This window comes from Pygocentrus nattereri, chromosome 9 (assembly GCF_015220715.1).
Source record: "Pygocentrus nattereri isolate fPygNat1 chromosome 9, fPygNat1.pri, whole genome shotgun sequence".
Taxonomy (NCBI): Eukaryota; Metazoa; Chordata; class Actinopteri; order Characiformes; family Serrasalmidae; genus Pygocentrus; species Pygocentrus nattereri.
The window spans coordinates 12041354-12061065 of NC_051219.1; the positions used below are offsets into that span (position 1 = coordinate 12041354).

Consider the following 19712-nt stretch of genomic DNA (forward strand, 5'->3'; position numbering starts at 1 on the left):
TTAGAGCCATTAACGCTTCATACATCTACAACCCCAATACATCTACAACCCCAATTCAATTGAATACACTACAAAGACAAGATATTTAATGTTCAAACGGATAAACTTTGTTTTTTGCAAATATTCACTCATTTTGAATTTGATGCCTGCAACAAAGAAGTTGGGACAAGGGCAGCAAAAGACTAGGAAAGTTGAGGAATGCTCAAAAAACACCTGTTTGGAACATCCCACAGGTGAACAGGTTAATGGGAAACAGGTGAGTGTCATGATTGGGTATAAAGGGAGCATCCCTGAAAGGCTCAGTCGTTCACAAGCAAGGACGGGCGAGGTTCACCACTTTGTGAACAACTGTGTGAGCAAATAGTCCAACAGTTTAAGAACAATGTTTCTCAACGTGCAACTGCAAGGAATTTAGGGATGTCATCATCTACAGTCCATAATATCATCAAAAGATTCAGAGAATCTGGAGAAATCTCTGCAAGTAAGCGGCAAGGCAGAAAACCAACACTGAATGCCCGTGACCTTTGATCCCTCAGGCGGCACTGCATTAAAACCGACATCATTCTGTAACGGATATTCCCACATGGGCTCAGGAACACTTCAGAAAACCACTGTCAGTGAACACAGTTCGTCGCTCCGTCTACAAGTGCAAGTTAAAACTCTGCCAAAGAGTTTCGCAAAGCGAAAGCCACATATCAACAACACCCAGAAACGCCGCCGGCTTCTCTGGGCCCGAGCTCATCTGAGATGGACTGACGCAAAGTGGAAAAGTGTCCTGTGGTCTGACGAGTCCACATTTCAAACTGTTTTTGGAAATCATGGACGTTGTGTCCTCCGGGCCAAAAAGGAAAAGGACTGTCCGGATTGTTATCAGTGCAAAGTTCAAAAGCCAGCATCTCTGATGGTGTGGGGGTGTGTTAGTGCCCATGGCATGGGTAACCTGCACATCTGTGAAGGCATCATTAATGCTGAAAGGTACATACAGGTTTTGGAGCAACATCTGCTGCCATCCAAGCAGCGTCTTTTTCAGGGACGTCCTGCTTATTTCAGCAAGACAATGCCAAGCCACATTCTGCATGTGTTACAACAGCGTGGCTTCGTAGTAAAAGAGTGCGGGTTCTAGACTGGCCTGCCTGCAGTCCAGAACTGTCTCCCATTGAAAATCTGTGGCACATTATGAAGCACAAAACACAACAACGGAGACCCCGGACTGTTGAACAAATGAAGTTGTACATCAAGCAAGAATGGGAAAGAATTCCACCTACAAAGCTTCAACAATTAGTGTCCTCAGTTCCCAAAAGCTTATTGAGTGTTGTTAAAAGGAAAGGTGATGTAACACAGTGGTAAACATGCCCCTGTCCCAACTTCTTTGGAACGTGTTGCAGGCATCAAATTCAAAATGAGTGAATATTTGCAAAAAACAATAAAGTTTATCTGTTTGAACATTAAATATCTTGTCTTTGTAGTGTATTCAGTTGAATATAGGCTGAAAAGGATTTGCAAATCATCGTATTCTGTTTTTATTTATGTTTTACACAACGCCCCAACTTCATTGGAATTGGGGTTGGAGTTCCCATCACCACTGTGAAAAATTCTCACGTTTCTCCAGCATGGCGCATTTAACAACAAACCACTCTGAGTGGCCTTATTTACAACTTAACAATGAAATTATACCAATATTTTTTAATTCAGAGAAATTGCCCTTTTGCATTATATATATATACGTGTAATTTTTTTTTTCTTTTTCATTTCATATAGTACAGTCCTTGTAACTTCTGTACTGATAGTGTTTTAGGTCAGCCCGCCCTCAATCGTCATCCCTACATCAGACTGTGGGTATGATGATCAAAAACACCAAAAAACACCAAAGCAGACAGATAGTCTAGATGGTATGACTTTGGAACATGCTGACACACACATGACAGACCCACCTGAGGTCAGCTGGCTCCAAAATATGCATTAGAGAAAAAAAACTGACATGAAATATCAAAGCCAAAAACTGGTGTGGCTAAAGTCTTTAGACGTGTGCAGAAACACACTAGTTCTGAAGTCAATGAGAAAAGGAACAAGCGCCCCTTCAGAAAGTAATCCGGCTGTTATGTCAGACCTCCATTCCTCTTCTGGCCCCGCACTGAGTGGTCCACTCCTTTAAAAGGTGATGTTTGGGTTCAGACCTGTAATCGCTGTTGTCAAACTGATCCTACATCGCCAGCCAGCCAGCAGCGCAGGCCCTGGTGAGGTCATTGAAAAACAATCAAAAACCACTGATAAACAATCAAGAGTCCACCAGTGCTGGCTCAGGAGAGCCGCTCTAGATAATGAGGTATGCAGACCCGGAATATTTTATGAGTCAAACCGTGAACCAATTCGCCTTTTAAAATCTGACGCAGACCTCTTCAGACTTCTGCAATGAAAACTCAGCACGGCCCACTATTTCAGCTATTTCAGTTCCCTCCACTCGGAGAGGGCTGAGCTGTTCACATTCCTTCTGAAAGCACAGCAGTTGTGCAGTGGGAGATGTGACTAGTTTGTTTTTGGGAAGAAACTATTACTACAAAGCAACCAGTGACAGCGAAATGGGCCAAAAGACACAACGAACCACTGAACAGTCCATAGACTTTACAACTGATGGCAGAAGCATGGTTTGCCATGTAGTAGCAACATTCCTTCTGAAAGCACAACAGTAGTGCACTTGTGAAGTTTGGTAAGTTCAGCTATGAAGCAACCAGCGACAGTGGAACGTCAGAAAGGCAACAGTGAACCACTGAACAGTCCACAGAGACTTTCCAAATGATGGCAGAATCCACAGGTTTGTCTTGTAGCAGCAACTATTTCACTCCACCCTCCAAGGATGGTCCGGAGCCGCTCAAGTGCCACTGTGGAAAAAATGCACTCTTTTGCAATAATTTTGCTTTCACATGCAAAAGTTTTGCTTTACCTTGGAAACTTTTTGCCTTCTCTTGCAAAATCCACTGCATTTGCAAAGCAATGCAAAATAATTGCAAGGGAACATAAAATCGCTGCGAGAGAACGCAAAGTCGCTGCGAGAGGACGCAAAGTCACTGCGAGAGGACGCAAAGTCAATGCGAGAGGACGCAAAGTCATTGCGAGAGGACGCAAAGTCACTGCGAGAGGACGCAAAGTCACGGCGAGAGGACGCAAAGTCAATGCGAGAGGACGCAAAGTCACTGCGAGAGGACGCAAAGTCACTGCGAGAGGACGCAAAGTCAATGCGAGAGGACGCAAAGTCACTGCGAGAGGACGCAAAGTCATTGCGAGAGGACGCAAAGTCATTGCGAGAGGACGCAAAGTCATTGCGAGAGGACGCAAAGTCATTGCGAGAGGACGCAAAGTCAATGCGAGAGGACGCAAAGTCGCTGCGAGAGGACGCAAAGTCGCTGCGAGAGAACGCAAAGTCGCTGCGAGAGAACGCAAAGTCGCTGCGAGAGAACGCAAAGTCGCTGCGAGAGAACGCAAAGTCGCTGCGAGAGAACGCAAAGTCGCTGCGAGAGAACGCAAAGTCACTGCGAGAGGACGCAAAGTCACTGCGAGAGGACGCAAAGTCAATGCGAGAGGACGCAAAGTCAATGCGAGAGGACGCAAAGTCAATGCGAGAGGACGCGAAGTCAATGCGAGAGGACGCGAAGTCAATGCGAGAGGACGCAAAGTCATTGCGAGAGGACGCAAAGTCAATGCGAGAGGACGCAAAGTCAATGCGAGAGGACGCAAAGTCAATGCGAGAGGACGCAAAGTCAATGCGAGAGGACGCAAAGTCACTGCGAGAGGACGCAAAGTCAATGCGAGAGGACGCAAAGTCATTGCGAGAGGACGCAAAGTCATTGCGAGAGGACGCAAAGTCAATGCGAGAGGACGCAAAGTCAATGCGAGAGGACGCAAAGTCATTGCGAGAGAACGCAAAGTCACTGCGAGAGAACGCAAAGTCACTGCGAGAGGACGCAAAGTCACTGCGAGAGGACGCAAAGTCACTGCGAGAGGACGCAAAGTCAATGCGAGAGGACGCAAAGTCATTGCGAGAGAACGCAAAGTCACTGCGAGAGGACGCAAAGGTCACTGCGAGAGAACGCAAAGTCAATGCGAGAGGACGCAAAGTCAATGCGAGAGGACGCAAAGTCATTGCGAGAGAACGCAAAGTCACTGCGAGAGGACGCAAAGTCAATGCGAGAGGACGCAAAGTCAATGCGAGAGGACGCAAAGTCAATGCGAGAGGACGCAAAGTCAATGCGAGAGAACACAAAATTGAGAAGGAACATAAAAGTATTCCAAGGGAACTGAAAATGATTGCAAGAGAATGCAAAATCATTGGGAGCGATCGCAAAAACATTGAGAGGGAACACCAAATTATTGTGAGGGAACGCAAAATCGTTGCGAGGTAAGGCAAAGCCTTTTTAATTCCAGATGACGTTGCTTGAGAACTTTTTTGATTTACAAGAGGAAGATAAAAGGTTTCCTATATGAAGGTCATGCAGGTTTCCCAGGTTTCCCCTCAGCACTCACCTGTGTCAGCTGCAGCAGCAGGAGGAGGAGGAGGAGGAGGGGAGTTGGTGGGTGGATGAAGAGCCCAAGTCAACAGAGCTTAATGGAAAACGCCACTATGTAACACAACGACTATGAAGAAAGCCTGAGAGAAACTTTCTCCACGTCCAGCCATTCATTTCCTAGTTCCTACAGTCTAGCGTCCATTACTGGCTGAACTAACACGTTTACTCGGGATATCTGACTGAAGAAGAGCAGTTTTCTCAAACGAATGGCTAGAAGACCAAACCCAAACCCAAACCCGCTCGCTCTTACCTCTGCTGCTGCTCCCAAGTCGAGTCTCCCTCCCAAACGCCTCAGCGAGTCATCTGAGCACAACACCGTGTAGAGTCGGAGCTCATGCAGGCATGTTTAAGGTTGTTTTGGTGCGCTTGAGGCCATTTGAGAGACCCAGGATTCACTAACTCCACTAAACGCTCCCCCTCACAGCCCGACTGTCCTCCACTTCGGCATTCAGGGCTCTTTCAGAGAGTTGGGAGGAGGAGGAGGAGGAGGAGGACATGAAAGCTGCTCGAAAAAATGAGGTAACTTCTGCCTGAAGTGTCTTTTTATATCCCAGAACGTGGAGCTTCGCGTCCGTAACGTGAATGTAATCCAGTCGACTTAGTTAGAGACGTGAGGAACCGCTTCCCCGCAAACTACTCCAGTCCCAACGCGTCTGAGAGTCGGGTAGTGAACTTTGTTCCCAGTGTAACCCTCCTCCCTCTCTCTCTCTCTCTCTCTCTCTCTCTCTCTCTCTCTCTCACTGGCCCTCTCTCTCTCTCACTCACTGGCCCTCTCTCTCTCTTTCTCTCTCTCTCACTCACGGGCTCTCTCTCTCTCTCTCTCACTCACTGTCTCTCTCTCTCTCTCTCTCTCTCTCTCTCTCTCTCTCTCTCTCTCTCTCTCTCTCACTCACTGGCCCTCTCTCTCTCTCTTTCTCTCTCTCTCTCTCTCTCTCTCTCTCTCTCTCTCTCTCTCTCTCTCTCTCCCAGCGCCGCCTACTGAAACCACAGAGAAAAAAAAGAACTGGAAATATGGCGCGCGCCTCGTCACGTGACCGCGCACGCTGCTGCTCCAACGGCTCTGATCCGCGCTCCCGTCGCTCGTTCATAAGACGCAGCGCCAGCCAGACGCGCTTATGATTATTATTTATTATTCTTTGTCCATTTTATCAGCTCCACCTGCTGTATAGGTGCACCGTGTAGTTCTACAATTACAGACTGCAGACCATCTGTTCCTCTGCAGACTTTGTTGGGTCTCTTTCTGCCTGTTCATCAGTGGCCAGGCCCCTCAAGCACTGCAGGGTGGTGTGTTAGCGTGTGCTGTGCTGGTACGAGTGGATCAGGCACGGCAGTGCTGCTGGAGCGAGTTTTAAAACACAGTGTCCACTCACTGTCCACTCTATTACACACTCCTACCTTGTCAGTCCGCCTTGTAGATGTGAGGTCAGAGACAGTAGCTCATCTGCTGCTGCACAGCTTGTGTTGGTCGTCCTCTAGTCCTCCATCAGCGGTCACAGGACGCTGTTGGCTGGATATTTTTGGTTGGTGGACGGTTCTCAGTCCAGCAGTGACGCTGAGGCGCTGAGAAAAGCTCCAGTAGCACTGCTGTGTCTGATCCACTCATATCAGCACAGCATACTAACACAACACCACCACATCAGTGTCATGGCACCCAAATAATACCTCCTTGGTGGTGGTCCTGTGGAGGGTTAAAGGGAGCTAATCAGTAACAACGATGAATCGGCCTACAGAGAGAAGATACAGCACCTGGTGGCATGGTGTTCTTCCAGTAACCTGTTCCTCAACACCAAGAAGACCAAGAAGCTCGTTGTGGACTACTGGAAAACAAACAGCTGCACACATTCTCCCGTCTACGTTAACGGGGCCGAGGTAGAGCGCGCCATCAGCTTCAAGTTCCTGGGCATCCATGTACACTATATTTCCAAAAGTATCCGCTCGTCTGCCTTCATACACGTATGAACTTGAGTGACATCCCATTATTAATCCATAGGGTTTGATATGATGTCGGCGCACCCTTTGCAGCTATAACAGCTTCAACTCTCCTGGGAAGGCTTTCCACAAGGTTTAGGAGTGTGTTTATGGGAATTTTTGACCGTTCTTCCAGAAGCGCATTTGTGAGGTCAGACACTGATGTTGGACGACTCTAATTGATCTCAAAGCTCTTTTATAGGGGTTGAGGTCAGGACTCTGTGCAGGCCAGTCAAGCTCTTCCACACCAAACTCCCTCATCCACGTCTTTATGGACCTGCTTTGTGCACTGGTGCGCAGTCATGTTGGAACAGGAAGGGCTCATACCCAAACTGTTCCCACAAAGTTGGGAGCATGAAATTGTCCAAAATCTCTTGGTCTGCTGAAGCATTAAGTGTTCCTCCACCAACTTTACACGCTTTGCATTGTGCTTGGTGATGTAAGGCTTGGATGCAGCTGCTTGGCCATGGAAACCCATTCCATGAAGCTCTCTACACTGTTCTTGGCCTAATCTGAAGGCCACATGAAGTTTGGAGGTCTGTTGGTGCAGTAAGTTGGCGACCTCTGCTCACTATGCGCCTCAGCAGCCACTGACCCCCCCATTTTGGGGAGCGATCACAGAACCATCAAACGTTTTGTTGCAAATAGTCAACAGGGTCGCAAAAAACGTGCTGAGAAAAAAAGACGCAAATTACCTGCCAAAGATTTGAGAAGAATCAAGCGTGAAGCTGCCAGGAACCCATTATCTTCCAGTTCTGTCATATTCCAGAACTGCAACCTACCTGGAGCATCAAGAAGTACAAGATGTTCAGCGCTCAGAGACGTGGCCAAGGTAAGGAAGGCTGAAACCCACCACCACTGAACAAGACACATAAGCTGAATTGTCTAGACTGGTCCAAGAAGAATCTGAAGACAGATTTTTCAAAGGTTTTATGGACGGATGAAATGAGAGTGATTCTTGACGGACCAGATGGATGGGCCCGTGGCTGGATCAGTAACGGGACAGAGCTCCACTTCGAGTCAGACACCAGCAAGGTGGAGGTGGGGTGCTGGTATGGGCTGGTATTATTAAAGATGAGCTATTTGGACCTTTTCGGGTTGAAGATGTGCTCAAAATCAACTCCCAAGCCTACTGCCAGTTTTTAGAAGACACTTTCTTTAAGCAGTGCTACAGGAAGAATCTGCATCTTTCAGAAAGACAGTGATGCAGGACATGCTCCATCACATGCATCCAAGTACTCCTCTGCATGGCTCGCCAGTAAAGGGGTTAAAGATGAAAAACTTATGACGTGGCCCCCTTCATCACCTGACCTGATCCCAACTGAGAACTTGTGGGTACTTCTTAAACGGGAGATTTACAGTGAAGGAAAACAGGACACCACTCTGAACAGAGTCTGGGAGGCTGTGGCTGCTGCTGCACAAAAAGTTGATCGTCAACAGATCAAGAACCTGACAGACTCCATGAATGGAAGGCTTATCGCTGTTATTGAAAAGAAGGGTGGCTGTACTGGTCACTGATTCTCAGAAATGTTCATTGGAAAGTTTTGAGTTGTTTATAATTCTCACTTGAACAGATGAAAATAAAGTGAGATGAGAAAATGTGTTTTTCATTTAGCTGCGTAATAATTCTGCACCATTATAGTTTCCCAATAAATGTGCCCATATAGAAATTCTCCTAAGAAAAACAAAACTTCACTTTTACTTTCTTAAACATTCCTGTTTGCGGTTTATTAACATTTTGGATTAACCGAGAGCGCTGCAGTTATCATTAATAAAAATAATCCTCAAAAATAAGACCTGCCTAATAATTGAGCACACAGTGTAGTGTATCTGAAGATCTGTCTTGCAGCTTTAACATCTCCCAAAGGCTCAGCTGCATCTTTACTTCCTAAGGAAACTGAAAAGGACCATCTATCCCCTCAGGTCCTTATACATTTTTACCAGAGCACTATGGTGAGCATCCTGACCAGCTGTATGACAGTGTGGTACAGCAGCTCCACTGTAGGTGACAGGAAGGCCCTGCAGAGAGTGGTGAAGATGGCTCAGTGCAGCATTGGTGCCTTGCTCCCTTTCACCTTTAATGTCTGCACAGAGTGACTGACATCTTCAGGGACCCCTTCCTCCCCAGCAACACACTGTATAACCTTCTGGAATCCAGAAGGTGATACAGGAGCATTCAGGCATCTTGCCCTATCCACTGCCTCCTCTACTTTCACACCAACCATCTCCATGTCCACCTTCACTACATCCATAAACCTTCTCTGAGGTCTACCTCTTCTCCTTCTACCCGGCAGCTCCATCTCCAACATTCTTTGCCCAATATATCCACTATTTCTCCTCAACACATGTCCAAACCATCTCAACCTGGCCTCTCTGGCTTTATCTCCAACCTGCTCCACCTTCACTGTCCCTCTGATCTGCTCATTTCTAATCTTGTCCAGCCTTGTCACTCCCAACAAAAATCTCAGCATCTTCATCTCCGCCACCTCCAGCTCAGCCTCCTGTCTTTTAGACAGAGCCACAGTCTCCAAACCAAACATCATAGCAGGACGCACTACTGTCTTGTAAACCTTCCCTTTCACTCTGGCTGCTATCCTTCTGTCACACATCAGCCCTGACACCCGTCTCCACCCACTCCATCCTGCCTGCACCCTCTTCTTCACCTATTACACTGTATACTGTATTAATCACACTCTCTACACTTATTACACTGTATACTGCACATTTTATACTGTACTCTTCTGTTGTATATTTACTGCACTCTGTAAACTTATTACACTGTATACTGTACTCGTTACACTCTGTACACTTCTCTTATACACTTTACAGTCTGTAAATAAATAGCCTATATATATAATGCACATATATGTATATTTGTATATATTTACATCCATAAATCTACATATAAATAAAAACTTCTTAGCAACTAGAGCAATACTATAAGACTATACACTGTTCATTGACTAGTTTACTTGCATACATACAAGTACGACAACAGATTACTACTTATTACTAACATACATAATATTACACTGCACTTTATTTTGTTGCACAATGCTAATCTTTGCACATATATACCACTGTGTCTGATCCACTCGCACCAGTGCAACACACACTAACATTCCATTTACCATACCACTTTGTAGTCCTACAATTACAGACTGTAGTCCATTTGTTCCTCTGCATAATTTGTTAGCCCCCTTTTAGTACCTGCTCTGTGGTGGCCCATGAGGGTCCTGAGCACTGAAGAACAGGGTAAAAGGGGTCTAACAAAGTAAGCAGAGAAACAGACGGACTACAGTCTGTTATTGTAGAACTACAAAGTATGTTATTAAATATCATAATATATTAACTTTATTATAAGTAAGAAGGTCCTTATAAAGGAGAGTCCAAACTAAACACCAGTTGCCCCTCGTTGAGCTGACCAGTGAAAGGCTACCATATGAATGAATTCACGACACATTAGCTACCTTATAACACTTTTTATTAACCCCTTAAATGGCCAGGGCCCACCGACAGGCCCAGCGTTTTATTACACACTTCTATAACCTAAGAATAGCTCAGCCAGTTTGCCCTGAAGTCCCACTAGTTACTGATTAATAAGCCTTAGTATGTGATAAGCCGGGGAATTTAAGGTTTTAAGAGTATTACATGAAAGCTTACTAGAAAGCAGGCCCATAAAAGTGCCATGAAGCACTCAGTGCTCCATGTCTGAACACCATGCCTTATACACCAGCCGCTGCCTGAGGAAGAGCATCAGGACTCTAAAGGACTCCACGCACCCAAGCCACTGTCTCTTCGAGGTACAGAAGCAGAAAGTCCAGAACCAGCCGGTTCTTCCACCGGGCCATCAGGCAGCTGAACGGCCAGTAGTGCTGGTGTATCGGTCTATAGGCCTGTCACTGCACCTGAGTCATCATCTCCATCTCCATGGACAGTCTAAACCTCATCCATATCTCATCAGACTCACTCTGATCCTCTGCACCTTCAATCCAGTCTGTACAAGCACGTATAGATATCTTCTGTCCATGTCCTGTATAATCTGGGAGATTTCTATATCAGTATCCTGTCCCTGAGTACCTGCATCCCACTTATTATCTCCCTTAGACTATCTGCACATACGGAATGTGGACAGCAGCACATTTCAGTTTAATTTCATAACTTAACACTGTACAACTGTACATTGGAATAGTGCAATACTAGTGTATATATATATATTTCTTTTTCTTCTTAGACGTTTGTTTTTTTTGTATAAGGGGGCTACGCACCTAAGATTCACTCACGTTCCACTTGTGTACATGTGATGTGACAATAGACGTGATTTGATTTGATTCAAACACCCGTGACAGAAGAAGCAAGACATTTATAGTGGTTCATAGCACTTTTTAATAAAATAAATCAACATCAGTACAGCAGTGCAATATTAGTCTAGACACACATTGTCAATAAAAGCATAAAAAGTAGACCAGCATGCTGTGAATGTAATGGCACTGCAACCCAATGGCCTAGACTGAGAATGACATGCATGACGAGTGGCGAAGTGCAATGATAGCTGTTAGAACGTTTCACGCGTAGCAGCGTATATGGTCTGCATACCCGTGCAACCGGCAGCCACCTGGTGATTAGAGCTCAGTACCGAGGAGGCAGAGGAGCCCTAGCCTTCCTGAGGCACCCTTGAGTTACACAGGGTGCACTACTCAGACTCGTTGGCCATTTTATCAGAAACACCTATCCTATAGGTCCACTAAATAGGTTTAGAATTACAGCCCGTAACTCGTGTTACTACGCAATGTATCCCCCCTCCATCAATGCAAAGGGAGCACCCTAGGACCACCTTTGTGACTGAATCATTCTCAGCACAGCAGAGGAAATGACATTCCAACATGCCACAACCACACTGAGAATGGCCTGCCACTCATAGTGGTACTATGGTGGTCCTTTTCCACTGATTCACAGCTAGAGGAGGTCTGATAACCTGTGTAGCAACAGATGAGCTGTAGTTTGTGAGCGTGACCCTAATACATGCACCTCTATGGTCAGCGTGTCCGATGGAATGGTGGATGAGTATGACTATCATGTGGTGCCTTCGTTGGTTTGGACACTCCTGTGGTTTAGTACTGGTGTATGGAGCTTTATCAACTTGGGAGATGTGAAAGTCATAAGGGACCCGTTTTTTCGCCTAATCAGTCGCCTGGGGTTGTTCTGAAAATCCACAGTTAGAATAGTTAGAATACATCTTCTTCATTCAAACACGCCTTCACACACAACTCCTGCAAACCGGGAAAAACAAAAAGATGAACGTTATTATTACACATGCTGCGTATGAATGTTATCATAACACAAAGCACTGCTACATCACTGGCAATCTCAACAGAAAGTCGAACCTAATAAAAAGAAAATCTAACTTAAGGCCACAAATTACTATACTGAGATCATGAATTACTATGCTGAGGCCACAATTTAGTATATTGAGGCCACAAATTACTATACTGAGACCATCATTTACTATATTGAGGCCACAAGTTACCCTACTTAGGCCACAAATTACTATACTAAGGCCACAATTTACTTTATTGAGGCCAGTTTACTATACTGGAGGCACAATTTACCTTACTCATGCCACAAATTACTATACCGAGGCCACAAATGAATATATTGAGGCCACAAATTACAATACTGAGGCAAGTATTTGCTATTTTGAGTAACTCGTGGCCTCAATATAGCAATTTGTGGCATTGATGTAGTAATTTGTGGCCACACCTCATTTAAAAAATAATCACCATGTCCCATTGATTGTGATCTGGCAAAGCCTCACAAGTAAGAGAGTATTTTATCCAATAGGCCCGTGTAACGCTGTGCGACACTGAACAAAACGGTATTTTAGGGCTGTTGTGTCTGAGATCCTACTTTAAAAGCAAGGCCAAGGGGTTTGGCAGTTCCCCTGTAAAACTGCAGTGTAACACCGATAAACGACCAGCAGGAGGCAGTGTTTGAGCAGCAAATTAACACATAAAACTAAACCATCTAAAGCGTCTTCAGGAATTTAATGTTTGTATTTCCTCATTTGGCGTCTAACACGCAGCATATAAGACAGACGTCGGGCGTTTGTTTGTGTGTTTGGGGTCATACCGAAGGCGTGTGCAGGGATGAGGAATCAGCAGGTGACCTGCAACGTTACTGCTCACTGCTGACTGGGAATCACATTCCCGAGAATCGCATTCCCGGTAATCACGTAGTTAGGTTTATCTCCGTTTCTCTTTGTTTGCTTCTTTTCCTGCTACCATTAAAGCACTGAAGCGCAGGATAAAAGGAAAACATCTCTACCAGGAGTGGGGTTCGAACCCACGCGGACATATGTCCATTGGATCTTAAGTCCAACGCCTTAACCACTCGGCCATCCTGGTAAACGTGCATTACGGACCCGGGTCAATGGATTTTATACAAAACTGATGTTCTTCTCGCAGTTTTTCACGATATCTCTACGCCTAGAAGAAGGACGTTTCGGTAAAAGCCAACTGAGAGCCATTTGCACTGAGTATAGCAGTGGATCTCGGGAAGCTGAAGTCAGCTTCTCATTCGCCAGCTTCATGCTGGAATTGTCCCGTTCCACCTTAAGTAGTGAAACGTTTAACGTTACATTCCCGAGGCGTACCGATGTAACTGCTGCACCATTTAAGGTGGAACGGGGAAATTCGAACAAGATGCTGGCGATTAGAAAGGTAAAGGCTCTCCATAGACAATACTGACAACCTAGAAAACAACCAAAGTTATTATTTCCCTGTAATGCATTTCTTCCTACAGCCACACGTCTAAAAAATGTAATAAACACGAACGAAGTTAGGTTAGCTTTGCAGCTAAATCAGTCGTAGCTACCTGTTAGCTTAGCTGTTACATCGCCTTGAAAACTCTTGCCAGTAGAAAACAAACACCTGAGCAGCTGACCTAGCCAGCCAGCGTGAAACACATCATATCACAAAAACGGCCAACGTCAAGTCAACGACGGCATCGACGGCCAAAACGGAGCCGGTTAATTAAACCTAACAAGCAAAGTTTAGTGACACGTGGGTCACATTCACAAAACGCGAACTTTTTCAGGTATTAACTAATCCCCACCCGAAAACATGATTTAAAATGAAAAAGTTTGTCTATATATTAGATATTTAGCAAATTCCACGTAATATAGGTTATTTTATCAACCCGCTACTCCTTCTACGCATTTTGTTTCCCACCTGTGTTCCGACAAGTCCCGCCTTCCTAAGCCGCGATTGGCTAATTGTTCATACTGACAAGCAACTCACCAATAGAGTTTCAACGATCTACGCTGGAGAGGGGATTAACAACCAGGGAGGCGGGTCTTCAGGAAAACGGGTGGAAATTAAGGAAGAACGACTTCTCTATCTGTGATTTATACTTTCATTTACAAAAGAAACGAAAGTTTGCTAGTGATCTTGTAAACAGACGGGTTTAGCAGGCAATTCGCCTCTTTGCAGTTTCGTTTCCAAAACGTCCACTGCGTAGTGTTCCACAGGTAAATAGACACTAAACAGGCAAAAACGTACACTCACCTGCCACTTTATTATGCTAGTAAAAGGTTGGACCCCCTTTTGCCTTCAGAACTGCCTTAATTCTTCTTGGCAGACTTTCAACAAGGTGTTGGAAACGTTCCTCAGAGATTTTGGTTGGTTATTTGAGTTCCTGTTGCCTTTCTATCATCTGGAACCAGTCTGCCCGTTCTCCTCTGACCTCTCACATCAACAAGGCATTTTCGTCCACACAACTGACCGCTCACTGGATATTTCCTCTTTTTCGGACCGTTCTCTGTAAACCCTAGAGATGGTTGTGTGTGAAAATCCCAGTAGATCAGCAGTTTGTGAAATACTCAGCTACTTGTGTTAGCTATTTGTGTTAACAAGCAACTGAACAGGTGTACCTAATAAAGAGGCCAGTGAGTGTATATTAACTTAAAAATAACAGCGCTAGGTCAAAGCGAAGCTAGCAAGACTTTTCTCTGTCTAACGTATAAAATTAGCATCATCAGGTCATCCAGTCTACAAACAATTCTAGCCAAGTTTTACTTGAATAACGCCTGTTTCTTTGTACACACTTTAGCCGTATTCATTTGAAGGTCTACATTATAAGGCCATACATTTTATCACCATGCTAGATAGTAATTTTAATAGAACAGACCAAGAACATGACAAGCTTGTAACAACAGCAGAGCCCTTTTTGGTGCTATATAGAACCCTTTTTAAAAAAGGTCTCATATAGAACATATACAACATATTCTCCATCAGTCTGAACCATTTAACCAATTAAAGAACCATTTAGGCCTGCAAATAGTTCTATACAGAACTCAGGGCTCTCAATAGAACCATTGCCTTTACTAGAGAACCCTTGAAGAATCCTTTTTAGGAGTGTAGGTAGTATACTTACTATGCAACTATCTAAACCACGTTTGCTCACAAGCACTCTGAAACCAATAGTAAAACAACAGTACCTACTGTCTTAGGCTAAAAACAGGAGAGTCCTTCTAAGCCAGGTACAGGAATAACCTGCGCTTTGGAGAACACACATCCTACCTCGAGTATCCTCTCTGCTAGACTGCTGAGAGTAGCCTACACCTTAAGGCTTGGTCAGAAGGGAATCCTTCAGAATCCTCTAGAAGGTTGCAGAACCCTCCTGCTGTTCTCTGATGATGAAAGGTAGCAGTGCTTATGTGTTGTGACTGAGATCTGACAGCATGCCAGAAGAAAAACCTGTTTTCTGGCATGCAGAACCTGTAAACAAACATTTACTTCGGTGCATCACTCAAAACCCTTTGGATCTGATTAAAGAACCATTTAAATAACCAATGTTTAAATGAGAACCTCCACCTGTCGGTCTTTTGTGTGTTTTTTATCCATTTGTGATGAAGAGGTACATTGCAAGGCATAATAAACCTTTGTTTTCAGATTCATAATTATATTACCATTAACACTGCACTGCCTTGGGCAAAACAACAAACATAATAACAAACAATAATTAGGCAAATGTTGAGAGACATTTTACAAGAAACTGTTCTACGCTTGAGAAAGAGTTTCCTGCCAGAGATGGGAGAAAAGCAGCTTTAGCTGACCCAAAGCTTGAAGCAGAGCAAAGTAAGTCTGCGTTTTTGTTTATATTATATTTTTAACCCACAATAGTACATCAGTACATACTGAGATATACAGCCAAGATGGTAATACAGACATAAAATGTTTGTAACGGGGAGCAAGGAGGCGGACACATATGTGGAGATAAGCGACGTTTATTATGGGCAAATCCAGGGTCATCGTCTAAACGGTCCAGGTTCATAGATCCAACACGGATTGATGGGGGGCAGACATGACAGAAACCAGAATCAAGCAGAACAAACCACAGTACATAGACCAGAATATCAAACAAAGATTCAAACAACAAAGAGCAGCGACACAAAGGGCAAAATACAGGGCTTAAATAAACAGGTGGAGACAATCAGGGGTGGAGTCATGAAACAAGGGGGCTGGACCAAAACAAACGCACATGGGCTAAACCAAAACAACAGGAACACATGGACAGGACTGGGAGTGGCCAATCGTGACAATGTTGTGGCTCCCAGGGTAGTTTGATTTTTGTTGAAAAGACAAAATGGCTCTTCTTAACATTTGGGTTGCCGACCCCTGAGCTTGCGTATTCATAAACATTTAATGCAATAACTTTCTGTGAGGTAGCTTAAAGAGGCATTAAACTTTCAAGACATCTGGTTCCCATCACCACCACTGTGAACAATTCTGACTCAGCAGGGTTCTCCAGAACAGAGGATTTCACACCAACCTGCTGTGAATACTTTACATCTTTTTTATGTACAATAAAAAAAACAAACAATGGAATTCTCTTTAAATCCACTAATGTGGATGTCCAACATGAAGCGTATGAGAAAGTGGTAGCTGGTATAGCAATAACTAACATAACAAAGCCACAGTAATGAAGGGGTGTAGATTATCACCTGTAATCACAGTTGAGTCTTTTAATATAGAATATTTCGCTTAAGAGTGTATTTCTTACGCCTAGAAATATGGTTCTTAGGCTTTTGTGTCTCTGTGAGGCTTCTTGTTATGTTCCCTGAGAAAGACGCTGTGATGTGAGATAAGGACTTGTTTATGCCCGTCTCCAGTCTGTCCTACCAGCCATGGCGGCCATCTGTGGGACAGCACTTGGAACTGGATTTTTCCATCATTGTATAACTGGCACCTGTCCAGGGTGTATCCTGCCTTCCGCCCAATGACTGCTGGGATAGGCTCCAGACCCCCCCACCCGCGACCCTGAGGGAGAAGCGGCTTAGAAAATGTGTGTGTGTGTGTGTGTGTGTGTATAACTGGCTGAAAAAGGCCTCAGGCCTGACTGAGACAGGCTCTCGCTGACGTCCTTAAGATGTGCACAGTCTTTGTTGATTGAATCCCTCCAGTGACACTGAGCAATAACTGCTTTGATCAAGTCTGTGTTAGATGAGAAAGGTCACCACTCCACATCTCTCTCTCTGTCTCTCTCTCTCTCTCTGTCTCTCTCACTCTCTCTCTCTCTGTCTCTCTCTCTCTCTCTCTCTCTCTCACTCTCTCTGTCTCTCTCTCTCTGTCTCTCTCACTCTCTCTCACTCACTCTCACTCTCTCTCTCTGTCTCTCTCTCTCTGTCTCTCTCACTCTCTCTCTCTCTCTGTCTCTCTCTCTCTCTCTCTCTCTCTCTCACTCTCTCTGTCTCTCTCTCTCTGTCTCTCTCACTCTCTCTCACTCACTCTCTCTCTCTCTCTCTGTCTCTCTCTCTCTGTCTCTCTCACTCTCTCTCTCTCTCTGTCTCTCTCTCTCTCTCTCTCTCTCTCTCACTCTCTCTGTCTCTCTCTCTCTGTCTCTCTCACTCTCTCTCACTCACTCTCACTCTCTCTCTCTGTCTCTCTCTCTCTCTCTCTCTCTCTCTCTGTCTCTCTCACTCTCTCTCACTCACTCTCACTCTCTCTCTCTCTGTCTCTCTCTCTCTCTCTCTCTCTCCCCTTTTAGACTTTTAGCCTGCTGATTTCGTTCTTTAAGTTAAGCGGTGTAATGTCTGCCCTCAACACCAGAGGTCAGCCTCACTTAAGCTCTTAGCTGTTTCCCAGCAAAGCCTTGATTTCATTCACCTGCAGCTCATCTAACTCCCCTTGTAAGGACCCATGCCACCCATGGTCCACCACATCTGAAGTGTCCCCAGTTTGTCTGTTTCCTGAACTCTTGGTTTACTTGGCCTTTTGGGCTCTTTTTTGGGTACTTTAGCGGTTCTGTTAGCTATCCTGGTTTCTGACTCTGGTTCTGGTTTTGTGTTTTTGAGTAAATGGGAGAATGGATTCAAACAAGTCTGGAGGGCCTTCATTACACAAGCCTTTGTGTGTGTGTTTGTGCAAACGTGTTGACCAGTTGAGATTGTTTTTCTCTATTATTCTCCAGACTTTTTATGTTTCCTTCTTCATTTTCCTGTAATCCTGAGATCAATTTTTCTGATTCAATTTTAGAATTCATCTACTGTGAATTTACAATTTACCATTCGTTCTTCTTAGTTTTTGGGGTGTATTGCATCATAGAAGTGATGTTTTCAGTACATTTCATACTGTGATAATGAGTACTGTTGGGTAACATGTGTTTCTAATCTCTTTGCCTCTTTTGTCTCTCTGAATTTAGACAATGAGACAACGATGCTGGATGCAAGTGCGAGTTGCTTTTATTGAAATCAGATTTAACAGTCCAGAAACAAAGTAGCAGAGGAAAACAGAACTAAACTAGAAACAAACCTAATAACAAGATCAGTAAAAGCAGGCAACAGCAACAGGGTAACCTAAATGATGCAAGACACAGGGGTATAAATACACTGAGGGGAAACAAGAAACACCTGGGACTAATAAGAGGGCGGGGTTACCGACAACAGGCAGGTGGAGAAGATGATAAGGGGGCAGGACCAGGGACAAAATGGACCAAAACAACAACAAAGGGACATGGCAGACATAAAGACGAAAACACACATCAGTCTGGGAAACAAGAAAACCAAGGCTAAACCAGAAAGAGACATGGACAAACCAAGACAGGATGCTAAACCAATCTTCTGAAATCATGCAATCCCATTCTGAAATCAAGGGTATTAATAGGGAGTTTGCACCCCCCCCCCTTTGCTGCAGTAAGAGGCTCTACTCCTCTGGCAAGGCTTTACACTAGATGTTGGAACATTGCTGTAAGGATTTCATTGCTGTCAGGCACAAGAACATTAGTGAAGTCAGGTACTGATGTTGGATGATTAGTTCTGGACACTCCAACTCATCCCAAAGGTATTGGATGAAGCTCAATCACTCCAACGCACACAGCCTAATGCTGGGGGGCTTTATACCCCTCTAGCTGATGCTTCATATTTGGCTTGGTGGTCTTGGTGGGCTCATGTGCAGCTGCACTAAAAGCATCCTGTTCTATTAACAATGCTCCTCTCTGGAGATTATACAAGCTGTATTTCGCTGTTGTCGGGAGAAAACCTTGTATCTCAGTTTTTGATGTTTTCCAGTTTTTGGCATAATTTGAAAATACCTGTTGTCCTTTAAACGGTACGTACATTTCATGATGAATGGACTAAAAGAAATGGCCCAAAATGACTTGTAAAAAATTCTGATTCCATTGACTTACATTAAAAGAAAAGTAAGTTTATTCGTTCTCCTGTAAAGGTCCATTTCTTCCGACAACTGCAATATGAGCAATTGAATACCCTTGTCAGCAACGAATGCACCTTACATTTACTGAACTCACTTATTAAAAGGGGGTCTGGATGTTTGGAAATATGGTGCACAACAAGTTACAGAATAGAACTTCACTGCTATGGACCTGAACATTGTTATAATCCTTTGCCACATCTGTTGAAAACCACATGAGGTGCATTAATCCTTGTCATAGAACTGAACTTAACACAGTGTGAAGACAGCGGAGCCAAACCAAATGTTTTATAGTTTGTAGTAAAAAAAAAAAAAAGAAATTCTCAGACATTCTTTAAATACGTAATAGCTCATGCTGATAAAGGCCTCAGGTAGCTCACAAGAAAAGCTCATCCAGCTGGTCTGCTTAACATCATGATTTGTGTTACTGATGTTTTCTTTGTACTGCGATATTTTGATCTGTTGCAAATGAGATGTG

General features: G+C 44.4%; 1 protein-coding gene and 1 non-coding gene across 3 annotated transcripts in view; both read right to left on the reverse strand.

Moving 5' to 3' along the window:
- utrn (utrophin) overlaps positions 1-5247 on the reverse strand; it is a 327694-nt gene extending 322447 nt beyond the window's left edge. For both annotated transcript variants that reach the window (XM_037541492.1, XM_037541493.1), the window contains exon 1: positions 4810-5247. The gene's annotated coding sequence lies outside the window, so the exon portion shown is untranslated. The remainder of the gene's footprint in view (positions 1-4809) is intronic.
- A 7601-nt stretch (positions 5248-12848) lies between these two features.
- Positions 12849-12931, reverse strand: trnal-uaa. Its single transcript has one exon. It is a non-coding gene; the product is annotated as a tRNA-Leu (tRNA).
- Between the last annotated feature and the right edge of the window lie 6781 nt (positions 12932-19712).